The sequence below is a fragment of the Anopheles funestus genome, unplaced genomic scaffold, assembly GCF_943734845.2.
Source record: "Anopheles funestus unplaced genomic scaffold, idAnoFuneDA-416_04 scaffold_109_ctg1, whole genome shotgun sequence".
Lineage (NCBI taxonomy): Eukaryota > Metazoa > Arthropoda > Insecta > Diptera > Culicidae > Anopheles > Anopheles funestus.
Genome location: NW_026045340.1, coordinates 33,145 through 52,924, shown reverse-complemented (window position 1 = coordinate 52,924; position 19,780 = coordinate 33,145). Strand labels below are relative to the sequence as shown.

The 19,780-nt window shown below is 45.6% G+C and overlaps 1 long non-coding RNA gene across 1 annotated transcript in view; it reads left to right on the top strand.

The window, feature by feature from the left end:
* Window positions 1-19,780, top strand: part of LOC125774389 (uncharacterized) — a 49,883-nt gene that overhangs the window by 10,961 nt on the left and 19,142 nt on the right. Inside the window, exons 3-7 of the long non-coding RNA XR_007420865.1 lie at window positions 3,399-4,182; window positions 6,158-6,843; window positions 8,007-8,286; window positions 12,711-13,256; window positions 15,539-16,686. This is a non-coding gene — a long non-coding RNA (uncharacterized LOC125774389). The remainder of the gene's footprint in view (window positions 1-3,398; window positions 4,183-6,157; window positions 6,844-8,006; window positions 8,287-12,710; window positions 13,257-15,538; window positions 16,687-19,780) is intronic.

Sequence of the window (19,780 nt, the reverse complement as noted above, 5' to 3'; positions counted from 1 at the left end):
AACCTTGATAACCAAAGCTTGCGAATAAGCTCGGAAGTGAGGTTTGCAGAATCGCCGGCCAACTGAACCATGTGTCTATAGAAATCAGACGGACTACGATCACCCATTTGTACATGATACAACAGCTGAGTGATCCGTTGTTCTTCGCTCACATTGAGCCTTTCTAGCAGTTGGCTTTTTAAATATGAGTATGGGTTGGTTGGTAATGGCGTAGTTATTATGTCCATTATTTTTGGCAAAACGTTTTTCGGGAGCACGCTTAGAACATGTGAATATTTCGAGCGTTCCCTTGTAACGTTTGAAACGTCGAACTCAGCTTCCGCTGCCACAAACCATGCGGTTGGAGCGTCTTCCCAAAAACTTGGCAGCTTTGTAGAAATCTTTTCAATAACCAAATGAGAATTTTCCGGTTCTATCGTTCTCGCCACCGGTGACGGCGCCGTGGCTTGCACTGGAATTGCACTAGGACCAACATTTTTATCATCACTTTCGTTCTTTGACATTTTTGGGTTTACAAATATTCCCTATCTAATAAAAAAAAAAAAATCTGTACCTAATTTTCTCTATTTTGTTTGCACTACTGAATTGTTATTTTAATATACAAAAAAAAATTAAAAAAAATCGTATAATGAAATTGATTGTAATGTGCACGAAGTATACCGTAACAATTATGCATGTATATGTAAATGTATAAAGATAGGCAGATAAAATTTAACGCGGGTGAGAAAACATCTTATGATTTCGGGAATGTTATAAAATTATAAAAATCGAGAAAAATACGTGATAGTAAGAAAATAAAGGAACGAGCTCACCGATGTTGTGGCGTATTGCGGGAGCATCCGGTGGTTACCACGAGGTTCTCAGCCCGTTGTTATCGATGGCGGCTGCGGCGTCGTAGACCATGCAATGCAGATGATGCTGCACCAACAAAAAGAAACTCAAGACGTCATCCACGATGGCTGCTCCGATGAAGGACTTTACACGTCGTCCACGATGGCTGCTCCACGTGGTTTGTCATATAGGAGATCGCGATGGCTGCTCCACGTTGTTCGTCATATAGGAGATCGCGATGGCTGCTCCACGTTGTTCGTCATATGGGAGATCGCGATGGCTGCTCCACGTTGTGCTTAATTTGGCAGATCACGATGCTTCCTCCGTCTTGTCCTTCACACCGAAAAAACTATTACGATGTAGCTCCGGCGTTGTAACGTGTGGCATTCGTTGGTTTTCGGAGGGCTGGCTTCTTCCCGCTTCGTACGACTTCCTCAACGAAAAATAACCCGTGCGAAATTTGCTTTGCGACACTCACAATATGGACTACCGCATGGTTGGGAATGCGGGTTTCACGATGACATTCACACGATGCGTGGCGTTACGGGATTCTCAATAATGATTGTGCACCGTCTAATCTGCGCTGCGCTGCGCCCCCCTGAATGTCTCGTTACACAATGCGTGTGTGTTTGTTCCAGTCCTATAGCTGTAGCGCGATAATATGATGGGACGCGATCCGCCAGAAAGGTTGGATAGTGATGTGCGTTGGCAACGGCGGTTGTCGAATCTTCTATATACCAGCGAAGCACTTAGCACTTGATTGCACCAATCGCGACACTTTTCACCGCGCGCTTCAGATCACGTCGGGGTCACCAATTTGTAGGGTTCTACAATTTATTTGCACGTTTTATTTGATGTACAGTAGAGTGGTTGTTCGCGCACGTAGGAACTGAAACCGAGAGAGGGCTTGTACGATCGGACACCTATTTTATATCTATAACGATCTCCCTATCGTATTCTCGCTCTTTGGTAAGCTTCCGCTCACGCACCTATCCTTTCTAACGCACCTACGCATTTCTCGCGCTAATCGTGTCCTACCCGACTCTCCCGTTAATCGTTTACTGTCTCATTTGTGATCCTAGTTAACCCTTAATATCGCGGACCTCAAGTGATGGGCAAAGATTGTAATTACTTTGTACAGGCGAACACCACAGTGTCTTGGCTAATGTGTCTTGGCTAAGGTGTCTTGGCTAATGTGTCTTGGCTAAGGTGTCTTGGCTAAGGTGTCTTGGCTAATGTGTCTTTTCTAAGGTGTCTTGGCTAATGTGTCTTGGCTAAGGTGTCTTGGCTAATGTGTCTTGGCTAATGTGTCTTGGCTAATGTGTCTTGGCTAAGGTGTCTTGGCTTAGGTGTCTTGGCTAAGGTGTCTTGGCTAATGTGTCTTGGCTAAGGTGTCTTGGCTAATGTGTCTTGGCTAAGGTGTCTTGGCTAATGTGTCTTGGCTAAGGTGTCTTGGCTTAGGTGTCTTGGCTAAGGTGTCTTGGCTAATGTATCTTGGCTAAGGTGTCTTGGCTAATGTGTCTTGGCTAAGGTATCTTGGCTAATGTGTCTTGGCTAAGGTGTCTTGGCTAAGGTGTCTTGGCTAAGGTGTCTTGGCTAAGGTGTCTTGGCTAAGGTGTCTTGGCTAATGTGTCTTTTCTAAGGTGTCTTGGCTAATGTGTCTTGGCTAAGGTGTCTTGGCTAATGTGTCTTGGCTAATGTGTCTTGGCTAATGTGTCTTGGCTAAGGTGTCTTGGCTAAGGTGTCTTGGCTAAGGTGTCTTGGCTAATGTGTCTTGGCTAAGGTGTCTTGGCTAATGTATCTTGGCTAAGGTGTATTGGCTAATGTGTCATGGCTAATGTGTTTTGGCTAATGTGTCTTGGCTAATGTGTCTTGGCTAAGGTGTCTTGGCTAAGGTGTCTTGGCTAATGCGTCTTGGCTAAGGTGTCTTGGCTAATGTGTCTTGGCTAAGGTGTCTTGGCTAAGGTGTCTTGGCTAAGGTGTCTTGGCTAATGTGTCTTTTCTAAGGTGTCTTGGCTAATGTGTCTTGGCTAAGGTGTCTTGGCTAATGTGTCTTGGCTAAGGTGTCTCGGCTAATGTGTCTTGGCTAAGGTGTCTTGGCTTAGGTGTCTTGGCTAAGGTGTCTTGGCTAAGGTGTCTCGGCTAATGTGTCTTGGCTAATGTGTCTTGGCTAATGTGTCTTGGCTAATGTGTCTTGGCTAAGGTGTCTTGGCTAATGCGTCTTGGCTAAGGTGTCTTGGCTAATGTGTCTTGGCTAAGGTGTCTTGGCTAAGGTGTCTTGGCTAAGGTGTCTTGGCTAATGTGTCTTTTCTAAGGTGTCTTGGCTAATGTGTCTTGGCTAAGGTGTCTTGGCTAATGTGTCTTGGCTAAGGTGTCTCGGCTAATGTGTCTTGGCTAAGGTGTCTTGGCTTAGGTGTCTTGGCTAAGGTGTCTTGGCTAAGGTGTCTCGGCTAATGTGTCTTGGCTAATGTGTCTTGGCTAATGTGTCTTGGCTAATGTGTCTTGGCTAATGTGTCTTGGCTAAGGTGTCTTGGCTAATGTGTCTTGGCTAAGGTGTCTTGGCTAAGGTGTCTTGGCTAATGTGTCTTGGCTAATGTGTTTTGGCTAATGTGTCTTGGCTAATGTGTCTTGGCTAATGTGTCTTGGCTAATGTGTCTTGGCTAAGGTGTCCTGGCTAATGTGTCTTGGCTAAGGTGTCTTGGCTAAGGTGTCTTGGCTAATGCGTCTTGGCTAAGGTGTCTTGGCTAAGGTGTCTTGGCTAAGGTGTCTTGGCTAATGTGTCTTGGCTAATGTGTCTTGGCTAATGTGTCTTGGCTAATGTGTCTTGGCTAATGTGTCTTGGCTAATGTGTCTTGGCAAAGGTGTCTTGGCTAAGGTGTCTTGGCTAAGGTGTCTTGGCTAAGGTGTCTTGGCTAATGTGTCTTGGCTAATGTGTCTTGGCTAAGGTGTCTTGGCTAATGTGTCTTGGCTAATGTGTCTTGGCTAATGTGTCTTGGCTAATGTGTCTTGGCTAATGTGTCTTGGCTAATGTGTCTTGGCAAAGGTGTCTTGGCTAAGGTGTCTTGGCTAAGGTGTCTTGGCTAAGGTGTCTTGGCTAATGTGTCTTGGCTAATGTGTCTTGGCTAAGGTGTCTTGGCTAAGGTGTCTTGGCTAATGCGTCTTGGCTAATGTGTCTTGGCTAAGGTGTCTTGGCTAATGTGTCTTGGCTAATGTGTCTTGGCTAATGTGTCTTGGCTAATGTGTCTTGGCTAATGTGTCTTGGCTAATGTGTCTTGGCTAATGTGTCTTGGCTAATGTGTCTTGGCTAAGGTGTCTTGGCTAAGGTGTCTTGGCTAATGCGTCTTGGCTAATGTGTCTTGGCTAATGTGTCTTGGCTAATGTGTCTTGGCTAATGTGTCTTGGCTAATGTGTCTTGGCTAATGTGTCTTGGCTAATGTGTCTTGGCTAATGTGTCTTGGCAAAGGTGTCTTGGCAAAGGTGTCTTGGCTAAGGTGTCTTGGCTAAGGTGTCTTGGCTAAGGTGTCTTGGCTAATGTGTCTTGGCTAATGTGTCTTGGCTAAGGTGTCTTGGCTAAGGTGTCTTGGCTAATGCGTCTTGGCTAATGTGTCTTGGCTAAGGTGTCTTAGCTAATGTGTCTTGGCTAATGTGTCTTGGCTAATGTGTCTTGGCTAAGGTGTCTTGGCTAATGTGTCTTGGCTAATGTGTCTTGGCTAAGGTGTCTTGGCTAATGTGTCTTGGCTAATGTGTCTTGGCAAAGGTGTCTTGGCTAAGGTGTCTTGGCTAAGGTGTCTTGGCTAAGGTGTCTTGGCTAATGTGTCTTGGCTAATGTGTCTTGGCTAAGGTGTCTTGGCTAAGGTGTCTTGGCTAATGCGTCTTGGCTAATGTGTCTTGGCTAAGGTGTCTTAGCTAATGTGTCTTGGCTAATGTGTCTTTTCTAAGGTGTCTTGGCTAAGGTGTCTTGGCTAAGGTGTCTTGGCTAATGTGTCTTGGCTAAGGTGTCTTGGCTAAGGTGTCTTGGCTTAGGTGTCTTGGCTAATGCGTCTTGGCTAAGGTGTCTTGGCTAAGGTGTCTTGGCTAAGGTGTCTTGGCTAATGTGTCTTGGCTAAGGTGTCTTGGCTAATGTGTCTTGGCTAATGTGTCTTGGCTAATGTGTCTTGGCTAATGTGTCTTGGCTAAGGTGTCTTGGCTAATGTGTCTTGGCTTAGGTGTCTTGGCTAATGCGTCTTGGCTAAGGTGTCTTGGCTAAGGTGTCTTGGCTAAGGTGACTTGACTAAGGTGTCTTGGCTAAGGTGTCTTGGCTCATGTGTCTTGGCTAATGTGTCTTGGCTTATGTGTCTTGGCTAAAGTGTCTTGGCTAATGTGTCTTGGCTAATGTGTCTTGGCTAATGTGTCTTGGCTAATGTGTCTTGGCTAAGGTGTCTTGGCTAATGTGTCTTGGCTAATGTGTCTTGGCTAAGGTGTCTTGGCTAATGTGTCTTGGCTTATGTGTCTTGGCCAAGGTGTCTTGGCTAAGGTGTCTTTGCTAATGTGTCTTGGCTAATGTGTCTTGGCTAATGTGTCTTGGCTAATGTGTCTTGGCTAATGTGTCTTGGCTAATGTGTCTTGGCTAAGGTGTCTTGGCTAAGGTGTCTTGGCTTAGGTGTCTTGGATAATGTGTCTTGGCTAATGTGTCTTGGCTAAGGTGTCTTGGCTTATGTGTCTTGGCTAATGTGTCTTGGCTAAGGTGTCTCGGCTAATGTGTCTTGGCTAATGTGTCTTGGCTAATGTGTCTTGGCTAAGGTGTCTTGGCTAAGGTTTCTTGGCTAAGGTGTCTTGCCTAAGGTGTCTTGCCTAAGATGTCTCGGCTAATGTGTCTTGGCTAATGTGTCTTGGCTAATGTGTCTTGGCTAAGGTGTCTTGGCTAAGGTTTCTTGGCTAATGTGTCTTGGATAATGCGTCTTGGCTAAGGTGTCTTGGTTAAGGTGTCTTGGCTGAGGTGTCTTGGCTAAGGTGTCTTGGTCTAAGGTGTCTTGGCTAATGTGTCTTGGCTAATGTGTCTTGGCTAATGTGTCTTGGCTAATGTGTCTTGGCTAATGTGTCTCAGCTAATGTGTCTTGGCTAATGTGTCTTGGCTAAGGTGTCTTGGCTAAGGTGTCTTGGCTAAAGTGTCTTGGCTAATGTGTCTTGGCTAAGGTGTCTTGGCTAATGTGTCTTGGCTAAGGTGTCTTGGCTAAGGTGTCTTGGCTAATGTGTCTTGGCTAATGTGTCTTGGCTAATGTGTCTTGGCTAATGTGTCTTGGCTAAGGTGTCTTGGCTAAGGTGCCTTGGCTAATGTGTCTTGGCTTAGGTGTCTTGGCTAATGTGTCTTGGCTAATGTGTCTTGGCTAATGTGTCTTGGCTAATGTGTCTTGGCTAATGTGTCTTGGCTAAGGTGTCTTGGCTAAGGTGTCTTGGCTTAGGTGTCTCGGCTAATGTGTCTTGGCTAATGTGTCTTGGCTAAGGTGTCTTGGCTAAGATGTCTTGGCTAATGTGTCTTGGCTTAGGTGTCTTGGCTAATGTGTCTTGGCTAATGTGTCTTGGCTAATGTGTCTTCGCTAATGTGTCTTGGCTAATGTGTCTTGGCTAATGTGTCTTGGCTAAGGTGTCTTGGCTAAGGTGTCTTGGCTTAGGTGTCTCGGCTAATGTGTCTTGGCTAATGTGTCTTGGCTAAGGTGTCTTGGCTAAGATGTCTTGGCTAAGGTGTCTTGGCTAATGTGTCTTGGCTAATGTGTCTTGGCTAATGTGTCTTGGCTAAGGTGTCTTGGCTAATGTGTCTTGGCTAATGTGTCTTGGCTAATGTGTCTTGGCTAAGGTGTCTTTGCTAATGTGTCTTGGCTAATGTGTCTTGGCTAATGTGTCTTGGCTAATGTGTCTTGGCTAATGTGTCTTGGCTAAGGTGTCTTGGCTAAGGTGTCTCGGCTAATGTGTCTTGGCTAATGTGTCTTGGCTAATGTGTCTTGGCTAAAGTGTCTCTGCTAAGGTGTCTTGGCTAAGGTGTCTTGGCTAAAGTGTCTTGGCGAATGTGTCTTGGCTAAGGTGTCTTGGCTAATGTGTCTTGGCTAATGTGTCTTGGCTTAGGTGTCTCGGCTAATGTGTCTTGGCTAATGTGTCTTGGCTAATATGTCTTGGCTAATGTGTCTTGGCTAAGGTGTCTTGGCTAATGTGTCTTGGCTAATGTGTCTTGGCTAATGTGTCTTGGCTAAGGTGTCTTGGCTAATGTGTCTTGGCTTAGGTGTCTTGGCTAAGGTGTCTTGGCTAAGGTGTCTTGGCTAAGGTGTCTTGGCTAAGGTGACTTGACTAAGGTGTCTTGGCTAAGGTGTCTTGGCTCATGTGTCTTGGCTAATGTGTCTTGGCTTATGTGTCTTGGCTAAAGTGTCTTGGCTAATGTGTCTTGGCTAATGTGTCTTGGCTAATGTGTCTTGGCTAATGTGTCTTGGCTAAGGTGTCTTGGCTAATGTGTCTTGGCTAATGTGTCTTGGCTAAGGTGTCTTGGCTAATGTGTCTTGGCTTATGTGTCTTGGCCAAGGTGTCTTGGCTAAGGTGTCTTTGCTAATGTGTCTTGGCTAATGTGTCTTGGCTAATGTGTCTTGGCTAATGTGTCTTGGCTAATGTGTCTTGGCTAATGTGTCTTGGCTAAGGTGTCTTGGCTAAGGTGTCTTGGCTTAGGTGTCTTGGATAATGTGTCTTGGCTAATGTGTCTTGGCTAAGGTGTCTTGGCTTATGTGTCTTGGCTAATGTGTCTTGGCTAAGGTGTCTTGGCTAATGTGTCTTGGCTAATGTGTCTTGGCTAATGTGTCTTGGCTAAGGTGTCTTGGCTAAGGTTTCTTGGCTAAGGTGTCTTGCCTAAGGTGTCTTGCCTAAGATGTCTCGGCTAATGTGTCTTGGCTAATGTGTCTTGGCTAATGTGTCTTGGCTAAGGTGTCTTGGCTAAGGTTTCTTGGCTAATGTGTCTTGGATAATGCGTCTTGGCTAAGGTGTCTTGGTTAAGGTGTCTTGGCTGAGGTGTCTTGGCTAAGGTGTCTTGGTCTAAGGTGTCTTGGCTAATGTGTCTTGGCTAATGTGTCTTGGCTAAGGTGTCTTGGCTAATGTGTCTTGGCTAATGTGTCTCAGCTAATGTGTCTTGGCTAATGTGTCTTGGCTAAGGTGTCTTGGCTAAGGTGTCTTGGCTAAAGTGTCTTGGCTAATGTGTCTTGGCTAAGGTGTCTTGGCTAATGTGTCTTGGCTAAGGTGTCTTGGCTAAGGTGTCTTGGCTAAAGTGTCTTGGCTAATGTGTCTTGGCTAATGTGTCTTGGCTAATGTGTCTTGGCTAAGGTGTCTTGGCTAATGTGTCTTGGCTAAGGTGTCTTGGCTAATGTGTCTTGGCTAATGTGTCTCAGCTAATGTGTCTTGGCTAATGTGTCTTGGCTAAGGTGTCTTGGCTAAGGTGTCTTGGCTAAAGTGTCTTGGCTAATGTGTCTTGGCTAAGGTGTCTTGGCTAAGGTGTCTTGGTTAAGGTGTCTTGGCTAAGGTGTCTTGGCTAATGTGTCTTGGCTAATGTGTCTCAGCTAATGTGTCTTGGCTAATGTGTCTTGGCTAAGGTGTCTTGGCTAAGGTGTCTTGGCTAATGTGTCTCAGCTAATGTGTCTTGGCTAATGTGTCTTGGCTAAGGTGTCTTGGCTAAGGTGTCTTGGCTAATGTGTCTTGGCTAAAGTGTCTCTGCTAAGGTGTCTTGGCTAATGTGTCTTGGCTAATGTGTCTTGGCCAAGGTGTCTTGGCTAAGGTGTCTTGGCTAATGTGTCTTGGCTAAGGTGTCTTGGCTAAGGTGTCTTGGCTAATGTGTCTAGGCTTTTGTGTCTTGGCTAATGTGTGTTGGCTAATATGTCTTGGCTAATGTGTCTTGGCTAATGTGTCTTGGCCAAGGTGTCTTGGCTAAGGTGTCTTGGCTAAGGTGTCTTGGCTTAGGTGTCTTGGCTAATGCGTCTTGGCTAAGGTGTCTTGGCTAAGGTGTCTTGGCTAAGGTGACTTGACTAAGGTGTTTTGGCTAAGGTGTCTTGGCTAATGTGTCTTGGCTAATGTGTCTTGGCTAATGTGTCTTGGCTAAGGTGTCTTGGCTAAGGTTTCTTGGCTAAGGTGTCTTGCCTAAGGTGTCTTGCCTAAGATGTCTCGGCTAATGTGTCTTGGCTAATGTGTCTTGGCTAATGTGTCTTGGCTAAGGTGTCTTGGCTAAGGTGTCTTGGCTAAGGTGTCTTGGCTAAGGTGTCTTGGCTAATGTGTCTAGGCTTTTGTGTCTTGGCTAATGTGTCTTGGCTAAGGTGTCTTGGCTAAGGTGTCTTGGCTAATGTGTCTTGGCCAAGGTGTCTTGGCTAAGGTGTCTTGGCTAAGGTGTCTTGGCTTAGGTGTCTTGGCTAATGCGTCTTGGCTAAGGTGTCTTGGCTAAGGTGTCTTGGCTAAGGTGACTTGACTAAGGTGTTTTGGCTAAGGTGTCTTGGCTAATGTGTCTTGGCTAATGTGTCTTGGCTAATGTGTCTTGGCTAAGGTGTCTTGGCTAAGGTTTCTTGGCTAAGGTGTCTTGCCTAAGGTGTCTTGCCTAAGATGTCTCGGCTAATGTGTCTTGGCTAATGTGTCTTGGCTAATGTGTCTTGGCTAAGGTGTCTTGGCTAAGGTTTCTTGGCTTAGGTGTCTTGGATAATGCGTCTTGGCTAAGGTGTCTTGGCTAAGGTGTCTTGGCTGAGGTATCTTGGCTAAGGTGTCTTGACTAAGGTGTCTTGGCTAATGTGTCTTGGCTAATGTGTCTTGGCTAAGGTGTCTTGGCTAATGTGTCTTGGCTAATGTGTCTCAGCTAATGTGTCTTGGCCAAGTTGTCTTGGCTAATAAGTCTTGGCTAATGTGTCTTGGCTAATGTGTCTTGGCTAATGTGTCTTGGCTAATGTGTCTTGGCTAATGTGTCTTGGCTAATGTGTCTTGGCTAAGGTGTCTTGGCTAAGGTGTCTTGGCTTAGGTGTCTTGGATAATGCGTCTTGTCTAAGGTGTCTTGGCTAATGTGTCTTGGCTAAGGTGTCTTGGCTAAGGTGTCTTGGCTAAGGTGTCTTGGCTAAGGTGTCTTGGCTAAGGTGTCTTAGCTTAGGTGTCTTGGCTAATGCGTCTTGGCTAAGGTGTCTTGGCTAAGGTGTCTTGGCTAAGGTGACTTGACTAAGGTGTCTTAGCTAAGGTGTCTTGGCTCATGTGTCTTGGCTAATGTGTCTTGGCTAATGTGTCTTGGCTAATGTGTCTTGGCTAATGTGTCTTGGCTAAGGTGTCTTGGCTAATGTGTCTTGGCTAATGTGTCTTGGCTAATGTATCTTGGCTAAGGTGTCTTAGCTAATGTGTCTTGGCTTATGTGTCTTGGCCAAGGTGTCTTGGCTAAGGTGTCTTGGCTAATGTGTCTTGGCTAATGTGTCTTGGCTAATGTGTCTTGGCTAATGTGTCTTGGCTAATGTGTCTTGGCTAATGTGTCTTGGCTAATGTGTCTAGGCTTTTGTGTCTTGGCTAATGTGTGTTGGCTAATATGTCTTGGCTAATGTGTCTTGGCTAATGTGTCTTGGCTAAGGTGTCTTGGCTAAGGTGTCTCGGCTAATGTGTCTTGGCTAAGGTGTCTTGGCTAATGTGTCTTGGGTAATGTGTCTTGGCTAATGTGTCTTGGCTAAGGTGTCTTGGCTAAGGTGTCTTGGCTTAGGTGTCTTGGATAATGCGTCTTGGCTAATGTGTCTTGGCTTATGTGTCTTGGCTTATGTGTCTTGGCTAATGTGTCTTGGCTAATGTGTCTTGGCTAATGTGTCTTGGCTAATGTGTCTTGGCTAAGGTGTCTCGGCTAATGTGTCTTGGCTAATGTATCTTGGCTAATGTGTCTTGGCTAATTTGTCTTGGCTAAGGTGTCTTGGCTAAGGTGTCTTGGCTAAGGTGTCTTGGCTTAGGTGTCTTGGATAATGCGTCTTGGCTAATGTGTCTTGGCTAATGTGTCTTGGCTAATATGTCTTGGCTAATGTGTCTTGGCTAATGTGTCTTGGCTAATGTGTCTTGGCTAAGGTGTCTTGGCTAAGGTGTCTCGGCTAATGTGTCTTGGCTAATGTGTCTTGGCTAATGTGTCTTGGCTAAGGTGTCTTGGCTAAGGTTTCTTGGCTAAGGTGTCTTGCCTAAGGTGTCTTGCCTAAAGTGTCTCGGCTAATGTGTCTTGGCTAATGTGTCTTGGCTAATGTGTCTTGGCTAAGGTGTCTTGGCTAATGTGTCTTGGGTAATGTGTCTTGGCTAATGTGTCTTGGCTAAGGTGTCTTGGCTAAGGTGTCTTGGCTTAGGTGTCTTGGATAATGCGTCTTGGCTAATGTGTCTTGGCTTATGTGTCTTGGCTTATGTGTCTTGGCTAATGTGTCTTGGCTAATGTGTCTTGGCTAATGTGTCTTGGCTAATGTGTCTTGGCTAAGGTGTCTCGGCTAATGTGTCTTGGCTAATGTGTCTTGGCTAATGTGTCTTGGCTAATTTGTCTTGGCTAAGGTGTCTTGGCTAAGGTGTCTTGGCTAAGGTGTCTTGGCTTATGTGTCTTGGCTAATGTGTCTTGGCTAATGTGTCTTGGCTAATGTGTCTTGGCTAATATGTCTTGGCTAATGTGTCTTGGCTAATGTGTCTTGGCTAATGTGTCTTGGCTAAGGTGTCTTGGCTAAGGTGTCTCGGCTAATGTGTCTTGGCTAATGTGTCTTGGCTAATGTGTCTTGGCTAAGGTGTCTTGGCTAAGGTTTCTTGGCTAAGGTGTCTTGCCTAAGGTGTCTTGCCTAAAGTGTCTCGGCTAATGTGTCTTGGCTAATGTGTCTTGGCTAATGTGTCTTGGCTAAGGTGTCTTGGCTAAGGTGTCTTGGCTAATGTGTCTTGGATAATGCGTCTTGGCTAATTTGTCTTGGCTAAGGTGTCTTGGCTAAGGTGTCTTGGCTAAGGTGTCTTGGCTTAGGTGTCTTGGATAATGCGTCTTGGCTAATGTGTCTTTGCTAAGGTGTCTTGGCTTATGTGTCTTGGCTAATGTGTCTTGGCTAATGTGTCTTGGCTAATGTGTCTTGGCTAATATGTCTTGGCTAATGTGTCTTGGCTAATGTGTCTTGGCTAATGTGTCTTGGCTAAGGTGTCTTGGCTAAGGTGTCTTGGCTAATGTGTCTCAGCTTATGTGTCTTGGCTAATGTGTCTTGGCTAAGGTGTCTTGGCTAAGGTGTCTTGGCTAATGTGTCTTGGCTAAAGTGTCTCTGCTAAGGTGTCTTGGCTAATGTGTCTTGGCTAATGTGTCTTGGCTAAGGTGTCTTAGCTAAGGTGTCTTGGCTAATGTGTCTTGGCTAATGTGTCTTGGCTAAGGTGTCTTGGCTAATGTGTCTTGGCTAATGTGTCTTGGCTAATGTGTCTTGGCTAATGTGTCTTGGCTAATGTGTCTTGGCTAAGGTGTCTTGGCTAAGGTGTCTTGGCTTAGGTGTCTTGGATAATGCGTCTTGTCTAAGGTGTCTTGGCTAATGTGTCTTGGCTAAGGTGTCTTGGCTAAGGTGTCTTGGCTAAGGTGTCTTGGCTAAGGTGTCTTGGCTAAGGTGTCTTAGCTTAGGTGTCTTGGCTAATGCGTCTTGGCTAAGGTGTCTTGGCTAAGGTGTCTTGGCTAAGGTGACTTGACTAAGGTGTCTTAGCTAAGGTGTCTTGGCTCATGTGTCTTGGCTAATGTGTCTTGGCTAATGTGTCTTGGCTAATGTGTCTTGGCTTATGTGTCTTGGCTAAGGTGTCTTGGCTAATGTGTCTTGGCTAATGTGTCTTGGCTAATGTATCTTGGCTAAGGTGTCTTAGCTAATGTGTCTTGGCTTATGTGTCTTGGCCAAGGTGTCTTGGCTAAGGTGTCTTGGCTAATGTGTCTTGGCTAATGTGTCTTGGCTAATGTGTCTTGGCTAATGTGTCTTGGCTAATGTGTCTTGGCTAATGTGTCTTGGCTAATGTGTCTAGGCTTTTGTGTCTTGGCTAATGTGTGTTGGCTAATATGTCTTGGCTAATGTGTCTTGGCTAATGTGTCTTGGCTAAGGTGTCTTGGCTAAGGTGTCTCGGCTAATGTGTCTTGGCTAAGGTGTCTTGGCTAATGTGTCTTGGGTAATGTGTCTTGGCTAATGTGTCTTGGCTAAGGTGTCTTGGCTAAGGTGTCTTGGCTTAGGTGTCTTGGATAATGCGTCTTGGCTAATGTGTCTTGGCTTATGTGTCTTGGCTTATGTGTCTTGGCTAATGTGTCTTGGCTAATGTGTCTTGGCTAATGTGTCTTGGCTAATGTGTCTTGGCTAAGGTGTCTCGGCTAATGTGTCTTGGCTAATGTGTCTTGGCTAATGTGTCTTGGCTAATTTGTCTTGGCTAAGGTGTCTTGGCTAAGGTGTCTTGGCTAAGGTGTCTTGGCTTAGGTGTCTTGGATAATGCGTCTTGGCTAATGTGTCTTGGCTAATGTGTCTTGGCTAATATGTCTTGGCTAATGTGTCTTGGCTAATGTGTCTTGGCTAATGTGTCTTGGCTAAGGTGTCTTGGCTAAGGTGTCTCGGCTAATGTGTCTTGGCTAATGTGTCTTGGCTAATGTGTCTTGGCTAAGGTGTCTTGGCTAAGGTTTCTTGGCTAAGGTGTCTTGCCTAAGGTGTCTTGCCTAAAGTGTCTCGGCTAATGTGTCTTGGCTAATGTGTCTTGGCTAATGTGTCTTGGCTAAGGTGTCTTGGCTAATGTGTCTTGGGTAATGTGTCTTGGCTAATGTGTCTTGGCTAAGGTGTCTTGGCTAAGGTGTCTTGGCTTAGGTGTCTTGGATAATGCGTCTTGGCTAATGTGTCTTGGCTTATGTGTCTTGGCTTATGTGTCTTGGCTAATGTGTCTTGGCTAATGTGTCTTGGCTAATGTGTCTTGGCTAATGTGTCTTGGCTAATGTGTCTTGGCTAAGGTGTCTCGGCTAATGTGTCTTGGCTAATGTGTCTTGGCTAATGTGTCTTGGCTAATTTGTCTTGGCTAAGGTGTCTTGGCTAAGGTGTCTTGGCTAAGGTGTCTTGGCTTATGTGTCTTGGCTAATGTGTCTTGGCTAATGTGTCTTGGCTAATGTGTCTTGGCTAATATGTCTTGGCTAATGTGTCTTGGCTAATGTGTCTTGGCTAATGTGTCTTGGCTAAGGTGTCTTGGCTAAGGTGTCTCGGCTAATGTGTCTTGGCTAATGTGTCTTGGCTAATGTGTCTTGGCTAAGGTGTCTTGGCTAAGGTTTCTTGGCTAAGGTGTCTTGCCTAAGGTGTCTTGCCTAAAGTGTCTCGGCTAATGTGTCTTGGCTAATGTGTCTTGGCTAATGTGTCTTGGCTAAGGTGTCTTGGCTAAGGTGTCTTGGCTAATGTGTCTTGGATAATGCGTCTTGGCTAATTTGTCTTGGCTAAGGTGTCTTGGCTAAGGTGTCTTGGCTAAGGTGTCTTGGCTTAGGTGTCTTGGATAATGCGTCTTGGCTAATGTGTCTTTGCTAAGGTGTCTTGGCTTATGTGTCTTGGCTAATGTGTCTTGGCTAATGTGTCTTGGCTAATGTGTCTTGGCTAATATGTCTTGGCTAATGTGTCTTGGCTAATGTGTCTTGGCTAATGTGTCTTGGCTAAGGTGTCTTGGCTAAGGTGTCTTGGCTAATGTGTCTCAGCTTATGTGTCTTGGCTAATGTGTCTTGGCTAAGGTGTCTTGGCTAAGGTGTCTTGGCTAATGTGTCTTGGCTAAAGTGTCTCTGCTAAGGTGTCTTGGCTAATGTGTCTTGGCTAATGTGTCTTGGCTAAGGTGTCTTAGCTAAGGTGTCTTGGCTAATGTGTCTTGGCTAATGTGTCTTGGCTAAGGTGTCTTGGCTAATGTGTCTTGGCTAAGGTGTCTTGGCTTAGGTGTCTTGGCTAATGCGTCTTGGCTAAGGTGTCTTGCCTAAGGTGTCTCGGGTAATGTGTCTTGGCTAATGTGTCTTGGCTAATGTGTCGTGGCTAAGGTGTCTTGGCTTAGGTGTCTTGGCTTAGGTGTCTTGGCTAATGCGTCTTGGCTAAGGTGTCTTGGCTAAGGTGTCTTGGCTAAAGTGACTTGACTAAGGTGTCTTGGCTAAGGTGTCTTGGCTCGTGTGTCTTGGCTAATGTGTCTTGGCTAATGTGTCTTGGCTAAAGTGTCTTGGCTAATGTGTCTTGGCTAATGTGTCTTGGCTAATGTGTCTTGGCTAATGTGTCTTGGCTAAGGTGTCTTGGCTAAGGTGTCTTGGCTAATGTGTCTTGGCTAATGTGTCTTGGCTAAGGTGTCTTGGCTCATGTGTCTTGGCTTATGTGTCTTGGCCAAGGTGTCTTGGCTAAGGTGTCTTGGCTAATGTGTCTTGGCTAATGTGTCTTGGCTAAGGTGTCTTGGCTAATGTGTCTTGGCTAATGTGTCTTGGCTAATGTGTCTTGGCTAAGGTGTCTTGGCTAAGGTGTCTTGGCTTAGGTGTCTTGGATAATGCGTCTTGGCTAATGTGTCTTGGCTAAGGTGTCTTGGCTTATGTGTCTTGGCTAATGTGTCTTGGCTAAGGTGTCTCGGCTAATGTGTCTTGGCTAATGTGTCTTGGCTAATGTGTCTTGGCTAAGGTGCCTTGGCTAAGGTTTCTTGGCTAAGGTGTCTTGCCTAAGGTGTCTTGCCTAAGATGTCTCGGCTAATGTGTCTTGGCTAAGGTGTCTTGGCTTAGGTGTCTTGGATAATGCGTCTTGGCTAATGTGTCTTTGCTAAGGTGTCTTGGCTTATGTGTCTTGGCTAAGGTGTCTTGGCTAAGGTGTCTTGGCTGAGGTGTCTTGGCTAAGGTGTCTTGGCTAAGGTGTCTTGGCTAATGTGTCTTGGCTAATGTGTCTTGGCTAAGGTGTCTTGGCTAATGTGTCTTGGCTAATGTGTCTCAGCTAATGTGTCTTGGCTAAGGTGTCTTGGCTAAGGTGTCTTGGCTAAAGTGTCTTGGCTAATGTGTCTTGGCTAAGGTGTCTTGGCTAATGTGTCTTGGCTAATGTGTCTTGGCTTAGGTGTCTCGGCTAATGTGTCTTGGCTAATGTGTCTTGGCTAATATGTCTTGGCTAATGTGTCTTGGCTAATGTGTCTTGGCTATGGTGTCTTGGCTAAGGTGTCTTGGCTAATGTGTCTCAGCTAATGTGTCTTGGCTAATGTGTCTTGTCTAATGTGTCTTGGCTAATGTGTCTTGGCTAATGTGTCTTGGCTAATGTGTCTTGGCTAAGGTGTCTTGGCTAAGGTGTCTTGGCTTAGGTGTCTTGGCTAATGCGTCTTGGCTAAGGTGTCTTGGCTAAGGTGTCTTGGCTAAGGTGACTTGACTAAGGTGTCTTGGCTAAGGTGTTTTGGCTCATGTGTCTTGGCTAATGTGTCTTGGCTTATGTGTCTTGGCTTAAGTGTCTTGGCTAATGTGTCTTGGCTAATGTGTCTTGGCTAATGTGTCTTGGCTAATGTGTCTTGGCTAAGGTGTCTTGGCTAATGTGTCTTGGCTAATGTGTCTTGGCTAAGGTGTCTTGGCTAATGTGTCTTGGCTTATGTGTCTTGGCCAAGGTGTCTTGGCTAAGGTGTCTTGGCTAATGTGTCTTGGCTAATGTGTCTTGGCTAATGTGTCTTGGCTAATGTGTCTTGGCTAATGTGTCTTGGCTAATGTGTCTTGGCTAAGGTGTCTTGGCTAAGGTGTCTTGGCTAAGGTGTCTTGGCTAATGTGTCTTGGCTAATGTGTCTTGGCTAAGGTGTCTTGGCTTATGTGTCTTGGCTAATGTGTCTTGGCTAAGGTGTCTCGGCTAATGTGTCTTGGCTAATGTGTCTTGGCTAATGTGTCTTGGCTAAGGTGTCTTGGCTAAGGTTTCTTGGCTAAGGTGTCTTGCCTAAGGTGTCTTGCCTAAGATGTCTCGGCTAATGTGTCTTGGCTAATGTGTCTTGGCTAATGTGTCTTGGCTAAGGTGTCTTGGCTAAGGTTTCTTGGCTTAGGTGTCTTGGATAATGCGTCTTGGCTAAGGTGTCTTGGCTAAGGTGTCTTTTCTGAGGTGTCTTGGCTAAGGTGTCTTGGCTAAGGTGTCTTGGCTAATGTGTCTTGGCTAATGTGTCTTGGCTAAGGTGTCTTGGCTAATGTGTCTTGGCTAATGTGTCTCAGCTAATGTGTCTTGGCTAATGTGTCTTGGCTAAGGTGTCTTGGCTAAGGTGTCTTGGCTAAAGTGTCTTGGCTAAGGTGTCTTGGCTAATGTGTCTTGGCTAAGGTGTCTTGGCTAAGGTGTCTTGGCTAAAGTGTCTTGGCTAATGTGTCTTGGCTAATGTGTCTTGGCTAAGGTGTCTTGGCTAAGGTGTCTTGGCTAAGGTGTCTTGGCTAATGTGTCTCAGCTAATGTGTCTTGGCTAATGTGTCTTGGCTAAGGTGTCTTGGCTAAGGTGTCTTGGCTAAAGTGTCTTGGCTAATGTGTCTTGGCTAATGTGTCTTGGCTAAGGTGTCTTGGCTAAGGTGTCTTGGCTAATGTGTCTCAGCTAATGTGTCTTGGCTAATGTGTCTTGGCTAAGGTGTCTTGGCTAAGGTGTCTTGGCTAATGTGTCTTGGCTAATGTGTCTTGGCTAATGTGTCTTGGCTAAGGTGTCTTGGCTTATGTGTCTTGGCTAATGTGTCTTGGCTAAGGTGTCTCGGCTAATGTGTCTTGGCTAATGTGTCTTGGCTAATGTGTCTTGGCTAAGGTGTCTTGGCTAAGGTTTCTTGGCTAAGGTGTCTTGCCTAAGGTGTCTTGCCTAAGATGTCTCGGCTAATGTGTCTTGGCTAATGTGTCTTGGCTAATGTGTCTTGGCTAAGGTGTCTTGGCTAAGGTTTCTTGGCTTAGGTGTCTTGGATAATGCGTCTTGGCTAAGGTGTCTTGGCTAAGGTGTCTTTTCTGAGGTGTCTTGGCTAAGGTGTCTTGGCTAAGGTGTCTTGGCTAATGTGTCTTGGCTAATGTGTCTTGGCTAAGGTGTCTTGGCTAATGTGTCTTGGCTAATGTGTCTCAGCTAATGTGTCTTGGCTAATGTGTCTTGGCTAAGGTGTCTTGGCTAAGGTGTCTTGGCTAAAGTGTCTTGGCTAATGTGTCTTGGCTAAGGTGTCTTGGCTAATGTGTCTTGGCTAAGGTGTCTTGGCTAAGGTGTCTTGGCTAAAGTGTCTTGGCTAATGTGTCTTGGCTAATGTGTCTTGGCTAAGGTGTCTTGGCTAAGGTGTCTTGGCTAAGGTGTCTTGGCTAATGTGTCTCAGCTAATGTGTCTTGGCTAATGTGTCTTGGCTAAGGTGTCTTGGCTAATGTGTCTTGGCTAATGTGTCTTGGAAAAGGTGTCTTGGCTAAGGTGTCTTGGCTAATGTGTCTTGGCTAAGGTGTCTTGGCTAAGGTGTCTTGCCTAAGGTGTCTCGGGTAATGTGTCTTGGCTAATGTGTCTTGGCTAATGTGTCTTGGCTAAGGTGTCTTGGCTAAGGTGTCTTGGCTTAGGTGTCTTGGCTAATGCGTCTTGGCTAAGGTGTCTTGGCTAAGGTGTCTTGGCTAAGGTGACTTGACTAAGGTGTTTTGGCTAAGGTGTCTTGGCTAATGTGTCTTGGCTAATGTGTCTTGGCTAATGTGTCTTGGCTAATGTGTCTTGGCTAATGTGTCTTGGCTAAGGTGTCTTGGCTAAGGTGTCTTGGCTTAGGTGTCTTGGCTAATGTGTCTTGGCTAATGTGTCTTGGCTAATGTGTCTTGGCTAAGGTGTCTTGGCTTATGTGTCTTGGCTAATGTGTCTTGGCTAAGGTGTCTCGGCTTATGTGTCTCGGCTAATGTGTATTGGCTAAGGTGTCTTGGCTAAGGTGTCTTGGCTAATGTGTCTCGTCTAAAGTGTCTTGGCTAAGGTGTCTTGGCTAATGTGTCTTGGCTAAGGTGTCTTGGTTAATGTGTCTCGGCTAATGTGTCTCGGCTAATGTGTCTTGGCTAATGTGTCTTGGCTAAGGTGTCTTTGCTAATGTGTCTTGACTAAGGTAGCTTGGCTAATGTGTCTTGGCTAAGGTGTCTTGGCTAATGCGTCTTGGCTAATGTGTCTTGGCTAAGTTGTCTTGGCTAAGGTGTCTTGGCTAATGTGTCTTGACTAAGGTGTCTTGGCTAATGTGTCTTGGCTAATGTGTCTTGGCTAATGCGTCTTGGCTAATGTGTCTTGGCTAAGTTGTCTTGGCTGAGCTGTCTTGGCTAATGTGTCTTGACTAATGTGTCTTGGCTAATGTGTCTTGGCTAATGTGTCTTGGCTAAGGTGTCTTGGCTAATGTGTCTTGGCTAATGTGTCTCGGCTAATGTGTCTTGGCTAATGTGTCTTGACTAATATGTCTTGGCTAAGGTGTCTTGGCTAATGTGTCTTGGCTAATGTGTCTCGGCTAATGTGTCTTGGCTAATGTGTCTTGGCTAAGGTGTCTTGGCTAATGTGTCTTGGCTAATGTGTGTCGGCTAATGTGTCTTGGCTAATGTGTCTTGACTAATGTGTCTTGGCTAAGGTGTCTTGGCTAATGTGTCTTGGCTAATGTGTCTCGGCTAATGTGTCTTGGCTAATGTGTCTTGGCTAAGGTGTCTTGGCTAAGGTGTCTTAGCTAATGTGTCCTGGCTAAGGTGTCTTGGCTAAGGTGTCTTGGCTTAGGTGTCTTGGCTAATGTGTCTTGGCTAAGGTGTCTTGGCTAAGGTGTCTTGGCTAAGGTGTCTTGGCTAATGTGTCTTGGCTAATGTGTCTTGGCTAAGGTGTCTTGGCTAAGGTGTCTTGGCTAATGTGTCTTGGCTAATGTGTCTCGGCTAATGTGTCTTGGCTTATGTGTCTTGGCTAAGGTGTCTTGACTAATGTGTCTTGGCTAATGTGTTTCGGCTAATGTGTCTTGGCTAATGTGTCTTGACTTATGTGTCTTGGATAAGGTGTCTTGGCTAAGGTGTCTTTTCTACGGTATCTTGGCTAAT